The sequence below is a fragment of the Equus quagga genome, chromosome 12 (genome assembly GCF_021613505.1).
Source record: "Equus quagga isolate Etosha38 chromosome 12, UCLA_HA_Equagga_1.0, whole genome shotgun sequence".
Classification (NCBI taxonomy): domain Eukaryota; kingdom Metazoa; phylum Chordata; class Mammalia; order Perissodactyla; family Equidae; genus Equus; species Equus quagga.
In genome coordinates, this window is record NC_060278.1 from 106,709,928 (window position 1) to 106,725,427 (window position 15,500).

Here is a 15,500-nt window from a genome sequence, read left to right on the forward strand (position 1 = left end):
TCTTCTTGGTTACGTGGGTCAGCCCTGTTCACTGTGGAAGTGGACTTAGGGCCATCTTGGATGCTGGCTACCATAATAGGTTTAAAGTCATATTTAACTTTATAAGAAACTGTTTTCCAAAGTGTTGTATACTCCTTTCCATTCCCTCTAGCAATACATGAAAGGTCCGTTTGCTCCACATCTTCAGTGACAGCTGTTTTTAGTTTTAGCTGTTTTGTCAGGTCGTAATCATTTTTGAGGTCTGTTTTCACTGGATATAGAATTCTTGGTTTTCAGGTATTGTCTTTCAGATCTTTGAAAAATATGTATCCCATTATCTTATGGCTTCATCTCTTTTTTTTTTTTTCTTGAGGAAGATTAGCCCTGAGCTAACACCAGCTGCCAATCCTCCTCTTTTTGCTAAGGAAGGCTGGCCGTGAGCTAACATCTGTGCCCATCTTCCTCTACTTTATATGTGGGACGCCTACCACAGCATGGTGTGTGCCAAGTGGTGCCATGTCCGCACCCAAGATCCAAACCAGCGAACCCTGGGCCGCCGAAGCAGAACGTGCACACTTAACCGCTGCACCACTGGGCTGGCCCCTGGCTTCATGTCTTTTTGTTGAAGTCAGGTGTCAGTCTTGTTGCGCTCTTGATAGCAGTAGATCCCCTGAGTGCCTTCAAGATTTCCTTTTCGTCTTTGGGTCTCGGCAGTCTTGGCTTTAATGTGCCTAGGTGAGTTTTCACTGTATTTATCCTGCTCAGCTTCAGAGTATTTCTTGAACTTATGGTTTGATGTCTTTCAAGTTGGAAAATTCTCAATCGTTATTTCTTTGATAATACTTTTGCCCCATTTTCTCTCTTCACATTCTCAGACTACTGTTGCTTGCAGTTTCAAATTTTTTCTTTTTGTGTGTGTCTTTTACACTCTTTTCTCTATTTTCCATCATTTTTGTCCTCCATGCTTCAGTCTAGGTATTTTTTCCTGGCCAGTTCTTTAATCATTTTTATTTTAAACTAATTCTAATCTGATTTTAAACCTAACCATTAAGTACTTGATGTCAGTTATTATTGTTCTAAAGTTCTAGAATATCTAATTGATTTTGTTTTAGTTTCCTTTTTCTCTGCTGAAATTGTTAGTTTCGCTTTTTATTTTCTTAAACTTATGAGGCATAGTTATTTTAAAGTCCACTTCTAATGACAAAAACACAGTGGAAAGTGGATGATTATTGGAGTTAGGTAATGGATTCTACTTTTGTATGTAAGTGAAAAATTTCATAATAAAAGTTAAAAATAAAGATGTCGAATAACCAATCCATTCTCTGGATCACCTGTGTTTGTCTTCATTGTCTGTCTTTTATCTTCATTGTTCGTTACATTGACTTGTCTCCTTATTTGCATAACCTGTTTTAATTGCATTCCACATAGTGTTTATTAACTTTTATAAATAATTTGAGGCTCTAGATCAAGGTCAGCAAACCTACAACCGGGAGCTGAATCCAATCATGCCAGTTCATTTACATATTGTCTATGGCTGCTTTCATGCTACAGCAGCAAAGATGACAGAGTCCATGGTACATAAAACTGAAGATATTTACTATGTGGCCCTTTACAGAAAAAGTGTGCCAACTCCTGCTGTGTATCTTTTCCTCTAGGCACACAAATCCAATCCCCACTACCACTCTGATTCTTTATCATTCATGGGACAAAATCAAATTATCTTTTTTAGCTTAGGTCTGCATCCACCCCAGCAGTCCACGCTACCGCCTCCTGCTGCCTTCACCCCAGACCTGGGACTCTGGACCTGGGTAATGGCTTTTGGTTCCGCAACCTTTCTGCAGTTTTACATCATCTTGTCTTTTCATATATTATTCCAGCTGCCTGAGCGTACTTATAGCAGAATACACCTGTTAGTTTCCATTCCATCTTGTAAGATGTAAGTCACATTGTTTCCTCCTTCTGGAAACTCTCCCTGAACAGAATGACTTTGTCCTCTTTTTTGCCAGCCTTCTACCGGGTATAGTGCTCTGTTATTCTCCATTCTGTGCAATTTTACAAACGTTTTCCTGGGCCCCTCCCTAGCCTGAATCGCTTAAGGCCTTCTTCCCCAGGACCTCATGTGAGTTAGCCCTTGTATGTATTTTTGAGGGGACGACGGGAAAGATGTCTTACTCCTCCTGTCCAAGGCTGTTTCTTCTTCCACTCTAGATTTCGTCAATTCCTGTTCATAGTCAGACCTGGCTCCCTAAATTGAGCCCTTCTCCTCTATATCCAATGCCTTGCTCTACTCTGGTTCCTTCCATTCATCCTAGACAGATGACTGCTCTAACTGAAAACTGTTCTGACATTGGATCTGAGCTCATTTGTTAGCCCTTCAGGAAGGTGGTGCCTGCCTTCCTCCCTCTCACCGTTCATCCCATCAGACTTCAAATCCAGGAGACATTCTTGGATCCTCCTCCTTCTTCACACTTCACTTTCAATCCATCTGCAAGTCTTATTTGTTCTAGTTTCTAAAGTCAACTCGTTCCATCCATTACTGTCCAAACAGTCTTGTTTTGAGGGTATAACTTGGATTGTGTTACTTTTGTTTAAACATCTTTAATGGCTTCCTATTGCCCTGAGAATAACCAAAATCCTCACCATGATTTTTTTATCACTTTCTTTCTCTCTCATTACATTGCAGCCACACAGCCCTTTCCAAACACCTAATGTTCTCTCCCACCTCAGGGCCTTGGCATTTACTGTTTCCTCTTTTTGAAATGTTCTCTTCCTTCCAGATATTTGCATGTTTGGGTCTTATCACCTTTTTTAGGGTTTATCTGAGAAGTTTTCCCTACCATCTTATCTTAAATTACCCCTCCAATCACTATCACTACACAATGTTTTATCTTCATAGTAAGTGTTAAAATCTATAATCATTTATCTGTTTAATTATTTGTTGTCTGTCCCACCACTCCAGTATAAGTTCTGTGAGAGAAAGATCCTTATCTAAAATGATCACAGATGTGTCCCCAGTGCCTAGCCCATAGTACCTACTCAATAAAAATTTATTCTTTAGGGGCCAGCCCCATGGCGTAGTGCTCAAGTTCAGCGTGCTCTGCTTCAGTGGCCCAGGTTCGTGGGTTCAGATTCTGGGTGTAGACCTACCCCACTCACCAGCCATGCTGAGGTGGCGACCTACATACAAAATAGAGGAAGATTGGCCTAGATATTTGCTCAGGGCTAATCTTCCTCAAGTGAAAAAAGAGGAAGGATTGGCATCAGATGTTAGCTCAGGGCAAATCTTCCTTAGCAACAAAAAAAATTGTTCTTTATAAGATTTTTATAATTGTATGCATTTATTGTTTCTATCTACCAATCTCTCATTTACTTTACATGCTCTTCTTACCAGTTTCTGCCCCATTATTCTACTGAAACCACTGTTGAAGAGTTTAACATCAACTTGTGAATGGTTAAATATAATCCACAAGTTGCTTTTTGTTGTAGTTGTCCTCTCTAGAAGTATCTGGCATTATCTTGATATTCTTTTTCTTCTGTAAAGCCTCTTGTTACCTGGGATACAGTTCTGATTCTCCTCCTTCCTACCTCTTGGGACAGCTCTTCTTTTTCTGTTTCTCGGCCTCACTGTCCACCCCTAAAATGTTAAAGCAGTGAGGATTTCTTCCTCAGCCCTCTGTCTTTGCAAGTGATTTCATTCATACTCACAGCCTTGAGGGCTGCCTTCCTCCAGTGACTCCAAAGGACTGCTGTGTATCTGGAGACACCTGGGACTCCACGTATCTGCCACGGAACTCCTCTTTCCACCCTCTCATCCTACCTTGTCAATAAGTCCACCACTGAGTATGAATTGGTACAACCACTATGAAGTATAAATAGTGATAATAATGATATGCATATCATATACTTTAAATGTAATAACTCAGTCCTCAAAACAACCCTGTGTGCTTTCCAATTCAGATGTAAAGTCACAAGATTCTCATCCAAAAGACTAAAACAAGCAAGATAAGGTTTTAAAATCCCATTAGACATCTGAGCTCACAAAGAAACCGAAGTGAACTAAACTTCAGAAAGTGACAGGCTGCTCAGAGAAGTGATCCATGGCTGCTCTCGTTCCCTACAGAAACAGGGACAGGGAGAATCTGCCGTAGCTGGGAACGTTCGGGCTGTCAACCCTGGTGACTTGAAGTGGGGCAGCTGAGCTCAGAGAAACCTCTCAGAGGGCATCCCTACCTTTGCTGGACAGAGGGCAACAGCAGCCAAGGTGCAGGGATCCAGGCGGGAACTGGAAAGCAAAGTGAATTCCTCCAACTCTTGATCAGGTTTACTGATCCTTCCTTTGCTGTGGCCAGTTAGCTGTTAAGCTCATTTAATAAAATTTGTATTTAAAATTGGGTCCGTGTGAAACAGAATGGGAAGAAAAGAGTTAACAACAAAAAAGCTATCTGAGATCTGTAGGACTCTATCAGACAGTCTCACTGTGAACTGTTTTTTACTCATAACACCTCTTCCACCAAATAGATGTGTTTTTCCGCACTGACAACCAATTCTCCAACTCTCTGGACAGCTACTGGGTGTCCTTCAATTCAATTCAGTTTTGACACTTAACTCCTCGGAGTTATATCAGACTCCACAAGACTGCTGACACCTCAGATGCTGATCACAAGTATTGATTACCCACAGTACTGACACTTCTGTTTGACATGGCTACAAAGTTAAGGGTTCCCACCACCTCCCGCCTTTCAGGTTCACTGATTTCCTAGAACAGCTCACAGAACTCAGGAACACACTTTACTTACATTTCCTGGTTTATTATAAAAGATCCAAATGAACAGCCAGATAAAGAGGTACATAGGGCTGAAAGGGTCCCAAGCACAGGAGCTTCTGTCCTGTGGAGGTAGGATATGCCACCACCCAGCAGCTCTTCAGACCCCCTTGTTAGAGGATTTTTACGGAGGTTTGATTGCTAGGCATGATTAATTGAATCATTGGCCATTGGTGATTAGCTCCAACCCCTACCCCTCCCTAGAGGTTGGAGGATAGGGCTGAAAGTTCCAACCATCTAATCAAGATTTGGTCTTTCTGGTGACAGCCCTCTGCCCATCCTTGAATTGTCTAGGGGCCCGCCAAGAGTCACCTCATTAGAACGAAGGACAGTCCAATCAGTGAGGAAGTTTCAAAAGATTTAGGAGCTCTGTCTCAGGACCTAGGGACAAAGACCAAATATGTATTTCTTATTATACCACACTCACATACACATAATTGGCATCCCAGAAAGAAAGGAGAAAAAGAATGGAACAAAAGAAATAATGCAAGAGATAAAGGGCAAGAAGTTTCCAAAATGGATGGAAGTGTTTACTACACAGATCCAAGAATATCTCCAGACTCCATTCAGGATAAATACAAAACAAACCATAGCCTAGATGTGCTGTAGTCAGACTGCTGAAAACTGAAGGCAAAGAGCAGATCTTAAAAGCAATCAGAGGGAATATTAAAAACATGTTACATACAGGAGGACAGTGGTAAGGATTATCACTGACTTAGCAGAAACACTGGAGGCCGGAAGACAATCAAGTGCTGTGCTATCATTGATATGACATGGCAGCATAGTAAAACAGGAAAAAAACCTGCCAAGCAAGAATTCTACTTCCAGCAAAAATTTTCTTCAAAGATGAAGGTGAAATAAAGACTTTCTCAGACAAAAGCTAAGAGAACTTGCCTACAGCACACCCATACCATAAGAAATACTAAAAGAAATTATAAAAAGACTATTGGCTTTTAAAACAAAATTAACACTTGTATTATTGTGTTTGTAACTTGAGAAGTTAAATCTAAGGCAGCAGGAGCACAGTGGGTGGGAGGGGACGCCTGGAATCTGACCATCATAGATCTTAGTTTTTCATGAAAAAGCATCATATTACATGGAGGGAGACCGAAATGTGAAGATTTGCATTGTAATCTCTAGAGAAACCATTGAAAAAATAGACACACACAAAGAGATATAGCTAAAGAATTCAATGCAAGAGAAAGAAATAGAATACAAAAAAAAGATGTGTTTTATCCAAAAGAAGGCAGAAAGGAAGAGCAGAGAAACAGCAAACAAATCCAAAATAGGAAGCTTAAAACTGGCATATATATAACTACATTGAATGTCAGTTCTCTTATTTCTAGCATTTATACATTTTATAGACTCCATAGGGCCTTGTACATTTCTACATACACTATCATGGTGTCTGTAAATAAGATCTCTGTGATGGCAAAACTTTTTACAATCTATTCCCTTTTTTTTTTGCCATATTGTATTGGCTAGACCCTCGAGTACAATGTCGAATAGAGGTGGTAAGAGTGGACATCCATGCCTTGTTCTTAAGGCTAAAATTGAAGAATAACAACCGGAATGTTGGTGGAGCAACTAGACCTTTACACATTTCTGATGGTAGTGTAGTGTGTGTGACTACTTTGTGGTGTGACTACTTTGGAGGACTCTTTTCTGTTTTCGTATTAAGTTAAACACCTAACTCTGTGACTTAGCAATCCACCCTTACGTCTTTATCCAAGAGAAATTAAAATATATGTTTATAGAAAGACTTTTGCAGAAATACCTTATTCATAATAGCCCAAAACTTGAAACCACCCAGATATCCCTCAACATAAGATTGGGCAAAGTATGATATATTCATACAGTAGAATACCATACGCCAATAAGAAATAATTAACTACCAAATAATATAGATTAATTTCAAAAATATTGTTAAATGAAAGAAGCTAGACATATAAAAATAGAATGTATATTTTATGATTCCATTTATATGAAATCCAAGGACAATCAAAACTAATCTGTGAAGTAGAAGTCAAAAATGGTTTGCCTGTAGATAGGTACAAGAATTAACTGGAAGTGAGCATGAAGGAACTTTCTGGGGTTATGGAAATGTTCTTTATCTTGTTTTGGGCAGTAGTTATGTGAGAATATGAAAATGTCAAAACTTAACTGAATTGAAAACCTACACTCTGCATTTTATTGTACATTAGTTATACTTTAACAAAATATGTATAATTTTTTGAAGCCTTGTGTTATCAGTACTGAAGTTACTCCTTTTTTTTTTTTTTAAAGATTTTATTTTTCCTTTTTCTCCCCAAAGCCCCCCGGTACATAGTTGTATATTTTTAGTTGTGGGTCCTTCTAGTTGTGGCATGTGGGATGCCGCCTCATCATGGCTTGATGAGTGGTGCCACATCCATGCCTGGGATCCAAACCAGCAAAACCCCGGGCCGTGGAAGCAGAGCACACGAACTTAACCACTCGGCCACAGGGCCGGCCCCCTGACATATTCCTGATTTTCAGATGAGAGAACTGAGGCAAAGAGAGGTTAATTGACTTGCCCCCGATACACAGTTGGAGGCAAAAGTAATAAAGCTGGGTAGCCTAGCTGTAACCAGAATGCTACTGTCTCCCACCCTCACCCAGCAATTCTACTTCTAAGACTTTACCCTTCAGAGAAACTCACGTAAGTTCCAAACGACAATGTTAATAATTGTACAAGGTTAGTAACTGCAGTGTTGTTGTTTAGTACATGGTCGGATTGTATTATTTATAGTGCAAGCGCTCAGTATAATATGATAAAGGGGAAAAGCCAGCTTGATATGCTTACATCGGATGGTCTTCTAGATGTAGTGTAGAGTGAGAAAATCAAAGATACGTAGTGTATGCTACTGTCTGTGTTAAACAGAAATAGAGGAGGATGCAGGGGGACTATGCACATATGTTTATATAAACCTAAGGTAGATCTGAAAGGAAACCTAAGAAACAAGTAAGATCATTTCCCAGGGAGGGGAATTGAATGGCTAGGGAAAAGGGATAGAAGGGAGGCATTTTAGTCCATACCTATTTTGGATAATGAAGCATATGAGTGTGTATTACCTATTCAAAAAATTAATGAATGCAATTACAATTTGGAAATGACTAAAACAGCTCATCACACACATAGTTGCCTGAGCTGACAGAAGCTCCCTCAGACTTCTCAGGCCTGTTTCTCCCTCACGCCAGTTGATACCTTGTGGCTTTTTCACGTCACCTCACCTTTCTCCAGGATTGTTTCCGGGCCTCGTAGCTTGCCTCCCTTCCTTGTCTCCCCTTTCGTCCAGTCCCTCCGTCTTGTCTCTGCTCTCGCAGTCCTTAGTTCTCTCCAGGTTTCTCTACATCTTCATTCCCACTTCCACCCTGTAAGGTCCTTAAAAATCAAGATCCCTCTAATTTATCCATCTGTTAGTAAGAGCCTGGTCTCTGGCAGAGGGACCCCAAAGGTCTGTTGCCTGCTTCCAGAATTCACCTCTAAAGCAGGTCTGATAACATCATCCCTTCCTTTCCACCTCAGTGGCTCCCCTTCTCTTTTAGCTGTCTTTCCCAAAACACCATGTGTGAGATGGCTAGAGGGTACACAGATGAGCGTTTTAAATTTATGTTAAGTATTTTATGGTCTGTTAGGAAAAAATAAAACTAGGCCATGAAGCCTGTGGGTTTTTAATTTTACCAATATTATTATTATTGCTTAATAATAGTAGACTAAGTTAAAAAAAAATCGGAGAGTGATATTTTTACGATTTTCAGTAGTAAGTAATACAACTGGAACACAGATATGGCCGAAATGGTGATGGTGGAGCCATAACCTTTGGGGAGACGCTGACTTACAGGAAACGGCCTCACACCGAGTAGGCGCTCATGGGTGTTGAGAGTACTGCGGCTGGCTGGCCTTCACCAGCTGTCTGTCCCCAGCCTGCCCAGAGCCTTTACTGTGGTTACCTAGCCTCTCTCACTACCTCACTGCACTGAGTCTAACCCTGCAGAGCCACTGAGATTCTTCTCACAATTCTAGGCTTTTGTTCCTGCTGTTTCTCTTTATGGAAGTGACCACCCCCTTGGGTCCTATCCCCATCTGCTGGGCAAACTCCCTACCTAACTTCTGGGTTTAACTCAAACTTCACCTCTTATCTGAAGTCCTCCCTAGTGTACTAGTTTCCTATTGTTGCTGTAACAAATCACAGCAAGCTTAGTGGCTTACAGGAACACAAACTTATTATTTTATAGTAATAAGTCAGAAATATGAAATCCATTTCACTGGCTGAAAGTCAGGGTGTTGGCAGAGCTGATTCTTTCCAGAAGCTCTGAGAGGAGAATTCATTTCCTTCTTTTTCAACTTCCAGTAGCTGCCTTGGCTTATGGCCTTTCATCCATCTTCAGGGCACCTAATGCTGCTCTCCACTTCCATCTTCACATCACCTTCTTCCCTAGCTCTGACTCCTTCTGGTCTCTTTTATAAGGACCGTTGTTATTACATTGGACCCAGCTGGAGAATCCAGGATCCTCACTCCATCACAAGATTCTTAACCTAATCACGTCTGCAAGGTCCCTTTTGCCATGGAAGGTAACATATTTACAGTTCTAGGGTTGGGATGTGGACATCCTGTTGGGAGAGGGGCATTATTCTGCCTCCCATGCCTGGCATCATCACTTTTCTGGGTACTTAAATGTGGCTTTATCTCTCTACTCCCACAACTCTGTCCATCCTTCAGTGTCTCCTTGAATATCTGCTTGTAATTATCTGTTCACCTAATGGGTCCTCCGGCATGAGCCTCCTGGGGGCAGGGATGGGGTTGTACTCATCTTGCCTGCCTGGTGTTCCTACTGTACAGCAGGTACAGTAGGAGGCCGTGTGTTTGAGGGAGTAGACCACCCAGTACAAGACAGCACTGCGGTGCTATGGTTCCAGGGACAGGCTCTGGGGCCCAGGCACCACTCACCAGCTCTGTCCCCTCCATGTTTTCTCTTCAAAATGGTGATGAAGAATCGAACCCAACCCAGAGGCTCACAGTAGGGACTAAATGGGATCACAAGTGTAGAAGTATGAGAAGAGTACCTGACAATAATGAACACTTAGTGAAGGCAGCTAGTTTCTTCATTGTTACTGTTGACTTTATTGTTTATAATGTGAAAGGTTTAATATTATGTGAATTATTCTTGACAAACTTAGGAAAGGAGAGGCTAAACTCTGTTATTAAATTTAGTTATCTTTGTGTTTAATGTTTTCCTGATTTTAAATAATTTCCCAAAAGTTTTTAGAATGAGGGGCTGGCCCGGTGGCACAGCGGTTAAGTGCGCACGTTCCACTTTGGTGGCCCGTGGTCCGCCGGTTCGGATCCTGGGTGCGGACGTGGCACTGTGTGGCAAGCCATGCTGTGGTAGGCATCCCACATAGAAAGTGGAGGAAGATGGGCACAGATGTTAGCTCAGGACCAGTCTTCCTCAGCAAAAAGAGGAGTATTGGCAGTAGTTAGCTCAGGGCTGATCTTCATCAAAAAAAAAAGTTTTTAGAATGACAAAAATGTAGAAAGTACCAAAGGATTTACCTCAGGTGACCATGGACCTGTGGAGGGAACCGTCTGTTGTGCATCCCTCTGATTGAAATGTGTAGTGACTGCTTAGAAGGAAGCACTAGGCAGAGGAGTGCATTAACCCGTAGATCTCCTTAGCCTAAGAGATGGTAGACTTAAAAGAAGGGTTACATGTATGCATGACTCTGGAACCCACCTAAGTAACTGCGTTTATGGATGCTCAGAAACTTCTGGCTTTTTGAAGCCACTCATAACACAAGACAGACGTGCTCTTATGGTCAGCTAATTCTCACTAAACACCTGTCAAGTTCCTCGTACCCTCTTAAACTCCCCTGAAGACCTCTTCCTAAGTCCATTAGAGGAACTACTAGATTTCATGTACCTGTGGTCTTTTTGTGTCTCAATCTTAGTGTAGTTAATGGTGTTTCTATCAGCATATGTAACCTAGAGATCCAGGCATTGTTTGCATGAAATTTAAAGTTGTTTAGAAGTTATGATCCTTCATTAATTTTAAAATGTGCTAAGTTCTTCATCCTTAAAGGGCACCACATACCCATATGGGGATGACAGCAATCCCATTTATCTTTTCAAGAAAAGGGCTTGCAGTCAAGAGAGGTACTGGAATGTGATGGCAGGGCATACCTGTGTTCTGAGAGAGCTAAAGAAGGCTACTGTAGGGCCGGCCCAGTGGCGCAGCGGTTAAGTGTGCACGTTCCACTTTGGCGGCCCAGGGTTCTCCGGTTCAGATCCCGGGTGTGGACATGGCACCACTCATCAAGCCATGCTGTGGCAGGCGCCCCACATATGAAGTAGAGGAAGATGGGCACAGATGTTAGCTCAGGGCCAGTCTTCCTCAGCGAAAAGAGGAGAATTGGCAGCAGATGTTAGCTCAGGTCTGATCTTCCTTAAAAAAAAAAGTCTACTGTAATTAAAGAAAACAAATTTTTAAAACACCTTGCAGCAAGGGTTTTCATTGGGAACAGATACTCTGAGCAAAGATCGTGACTGTTTGGTGTGCATGAAAGTCATATTTTTGGAATGTCATGAGACGTGGAGAAGTATATGAAAGACATTCTAGCTTTAAGAAATAATACTGGTAGGGATTTTAGATTAAAGAGGTAATAAGACCTGCCTAGGCAGAGTGAAGAGAGATGGTTTAGTAGTGAAAAATAAGGTTATCAGACAAGTAAATGGCAGGCTGGAAAATAAAAATGTATCATTTGAATGGCAGGAAGCCATTGCTTGTTTTTCAAAAAGCAAGATATTGAAGTTATCATACCCTCCGCATCATTTAACTTGAACGTTAAAGGAGTGATCTGGAGTTCAAGTGACTGACGGAGGGAAAGTCTGTAGTAGCCCCACTCAAAGATTTGGGTCCAATTTCTGAATTTCTTCCAGGGATTGAGGTTCAAGTGTAGATTAAACATAAAATGAAGACCCAGACAGTTCTACGAAACTGGGTGCAGGCAACAAGGACAAGCAACAGGTGCAGGCCAACTTGCGTTCGATGGAAGACAGTAATGTTCTGATTGAGAACTTGCTGTTTGCGATTGTTGTGGAGGTAGGGTAGGAATAAGCCCCACTTCATGTTAAGTGGGAAATGATGAAGTAGTATCTAGATTGTATAGTTAAACTACAGTCAGTCAGATTTAGAAAAGTGCTGTCCTCAACAGGTAAAAATGAGAAGCTGTGGGAAGGGATTTATTCAAAGGAGTCATACGGGAGGCCTTCTGCCCCAGGGCTAGCCCAGAGCTGCATAGAGATGACTTGGGAGAGACAGTGGGTGACACCCCCTACTGTGTCTGGCCCTGAATCCAGGTATTACCACTACATAGACTAGAATCCAAATGCTGAAGAGGAGGAAGTGACTCTTAAAGGTGTGATAAGCCAAGATTTCAGACTCTCAAAAATCACCAGAGATGCCTGTTGCAATAAAGAGGTATTGTGGGGCTCAGGGGAGGAGAGGTGAGGGAGGTGTGACCGTCTCACCATAGCCACACCAGCTGGGACTTGGAGGAGGGAAAGAGCTCCTGATTGAATGCATGAGCCAGCAGCAAAGAGTCCACAAAGTGCCATGACTTCTTCCCTAGCAGAATTCCAGAAGTCTCAGTGATGGAGGGACACAGTAATTCTTAGCTGCAACTTCCAGATTTTGTCTGTTGCCTGTTGGTTAGCAGAGGGTTAGAGCTGGTGGCGAGCAGGAGCGGCAGAAAGGACTTCCCTGGGCAAGCCAGCCCTGCACTAGTTGAACCACTTCCCTCACACCCTAGAGGCTACACACCTGGCTGTGGTTAAAGAGCTAGGGTCACCTCTAATCTCAACTCCACCTGCACTTCAGAAGCACTTCTCACTTTATGCTTCTGGAAGTGGTTGGCCAAGACAGCCTGGAACTGTTGGAGTGATGGAAACCGAAATAGCTATGGCAACACGGTCAATGTTTTGTCAGAATTCTAGAGTAGCAAGGAGGAGGGAGATAAAGAAGACACCCCTCTTAGAGGAAGAGGTACAGCAAGGTCTCTACCTTCGTGGAGCTTACATTTCTCATAGGTGAGCTAGACATTGAACAGGTACATTTTAAAAAATAAGTAAGCTTATCAGACATTGTAGTAGGCACCCTGCAGACAAAATGGGATGATATGTGTTTTGCAGGGTGAAGTTGGGGAAGAAGCTGCCTGGTTTGGGTGGACCGCACAGGTTTCTGTGCTCTTTGGCAGTTGAGCTAATACCTAAAGAATGAGGAGCATCTAGCCATGGGAGAGCCAGGGGAAAACCATTCAAGGAAAAGGAACAGTCAGTGTGAAGGAGGAAACAGGAGCAATTGGAGGGATTTGAGACTGGGAGGAGGAGACCAATTTGATGACTGCAGTGGCCCAGGCAGGAAGTTTTGGGATCATGATCCAGGGCAGCAGTGATGGGTGAATCAAAGAAAAGACATCTCTGACTTGGCCAAAGTCAGAAAAGTGGAACTCACAGGCGGTGTGAATGGAAATTTGTTTATTCTCAAATTGGGAGGATTGATTGCAGAGCATGTTGGGGGATGTGGGGCTTATAACCTCTGTTTTCTCTGAGAAGGTTGAAACAAGCTGTTGCCCCAAAAAGGAAGGTAGCAGGAAGTGGTAGGGAGCTGGAAAGGAGGCATAAGAATGTAGAATAATTGCTATGTGGGATGAAAGGCCTAAGAGCTGGACCCAGCTGAAATAGGTTAGTCTCCACACTGGTTCATGTGGCTTTGTGACTTTCCTCCAGCACGACAGCCACCCCATCGCTAAGTAGAAGAAGCAGGTAGAGAGGCTGCTTGGGGCTTTTGTGGGTGGTTGAGACAAGATTCCTAAATAACTACCAGTGTGGGCAAGTGATGCTGGCAATAAAAGGACAAGAAGCCAACAGACCCAAGTAGAGAGCTTTGGGTACAGCAAGACTTCAGTGTAGAGATAGATAGGAAGGAAGTGTGTTGAGAGTGATGATGGGAAGAGCTGGCAGGATGGTCTGGGGTCAGAGACGGGAAATTGAGTTTAATCCTTTCAGATACTTGCATTACATTATAGCTGCCATTTTGCCTTTCTTTATCCTGCCTGAATAACAAATCTCTGCTTTCATTAAAAGGGAAATGGTTGCCAGCTAGGTTGAACTTTATTCTGATCCTATAATGAAACATTTCCTTTTAATTGTTGGGTATACCTTTCTCAGTTTTTTGTCTACTTGAAGCATATTTCTTCTCTTGTTCTTTGAGCAGCCAAAATGGATGTGTTGGATGCATTGGCTTTCTTAATAGGCCTATATTGGATGCCTGGTGCCACTCCTAAATGTAACACCACAGCCATAATTGATGGAGAGTTGAGTTGCAAGCTTTTAGGACTAATTGCAAAGTCTAAACTAAAACATTTCCTGGAGCTGCCTTTAAATAATAATAATAATAATGCCTTGTAAATAGGTATAGTACTTTACGATTTACAAAGCACTTTCACATACATCATATCATTTAATCTTCACAATAAACAAGAGTTTTTGAAAGCTTAGATCTTTTCTACCTGAGAAATCATGTTGCACATCCTAATTTAATCATAGTGAGTCGCCAAAGGTTCATGATACAATAACCATTTATCCAGCACCTTCTATGCATAAAGCGCTTTACTAAAGATACCAAGGGGTAAATTTTCAGTAAATAAGCATCCAGTAAATAGCACCTATCCAAGAACTGTGATCTTGCTTCCTAACTCACTTTCTCATCCTCATTACAGTCACTGTTTGGAGGCTGCTTGCTAAACCATGAATTTATATAATTATTACCAGGAATTCATTGTATCAGAGTTTAAGTTTTGTTAAACTAGGGATTCTGATACTTATCTAACGCTCATTGATTCTTCTGAAAGTCATTCTATTGATTTCAACTTGCACTTTCATGAAGGTTATGTATCTATTACTTGAATCTCAAAAATATTTCAAACATCTGGGTTCTGCAAGCCAGACTCGGATGCGTTGAGGAGACTTGGAGACAAAGGACTTCCCAGGAGGGAGCTCTCTGGGTGAGATGGAGAGTAGAAGGTAGTATTGGAGTTGGGCCCAGCCCCGGGGTACGACTTCCGAACCTGTGTCCAGGAGCCCCTAGAGTGTCTAGGCATGTGTTCTGGGCCAAGTGGCTCCTCAGAGAGTCTCCAAGAAGTATGAGACCCTCAAAGCAATAGGAACCCCTGTCTTCAAAGGCCCCTGGACAGAGTGGTCCCTCACAGTGAGCAATATGACCTGCGTACCATCATTCCACTCCCCATCAAGGGCTGAGCCAGACCCTGAGGTCTGATGTGACCCATCACATCAGCTGAGGGGCTCTTTTGTTACTGAAACACAGAGTTGGTCATTGGGGGCATCGCTTCCCCGGCTCCTTGTTTGGCATCTTAATTTTATTAACTCTAATGTTGCATTAGTTCTTAATCGGCTATTTCTATAATTTGAGGGTGGAGGGAGGACAAATCCGAAGGGCCTAATATGTTTTACTAGTGCACTCATTTCCTGGACACACAGTTTTTTTGAGAAAATTCTTCCATGACACCATCTTTTTAAATAACATCTTCCATGTTTACAAGGGAGGCTAATGTCTGGGTTACCAAATTATCTCTTGGTTTTTTTGATAGGGAGTTTAGGCA

General features: G+C 42.1%; 1 protein-coding gene across 1 annotated transcript in view; it reads left to right on the forward strand.

The window, feature by feature from the left end:
• RAB22A (RAB22A, member RAS oncogene family) overlaps nucleotides 1–15,500 on the forward strand; it is a 54,620-nt gene that overhangs the window by 22,802 nt on the left and 16,318 nt on the right. The gene's annotated exons all lie outside the window — the stretch shown is intronic.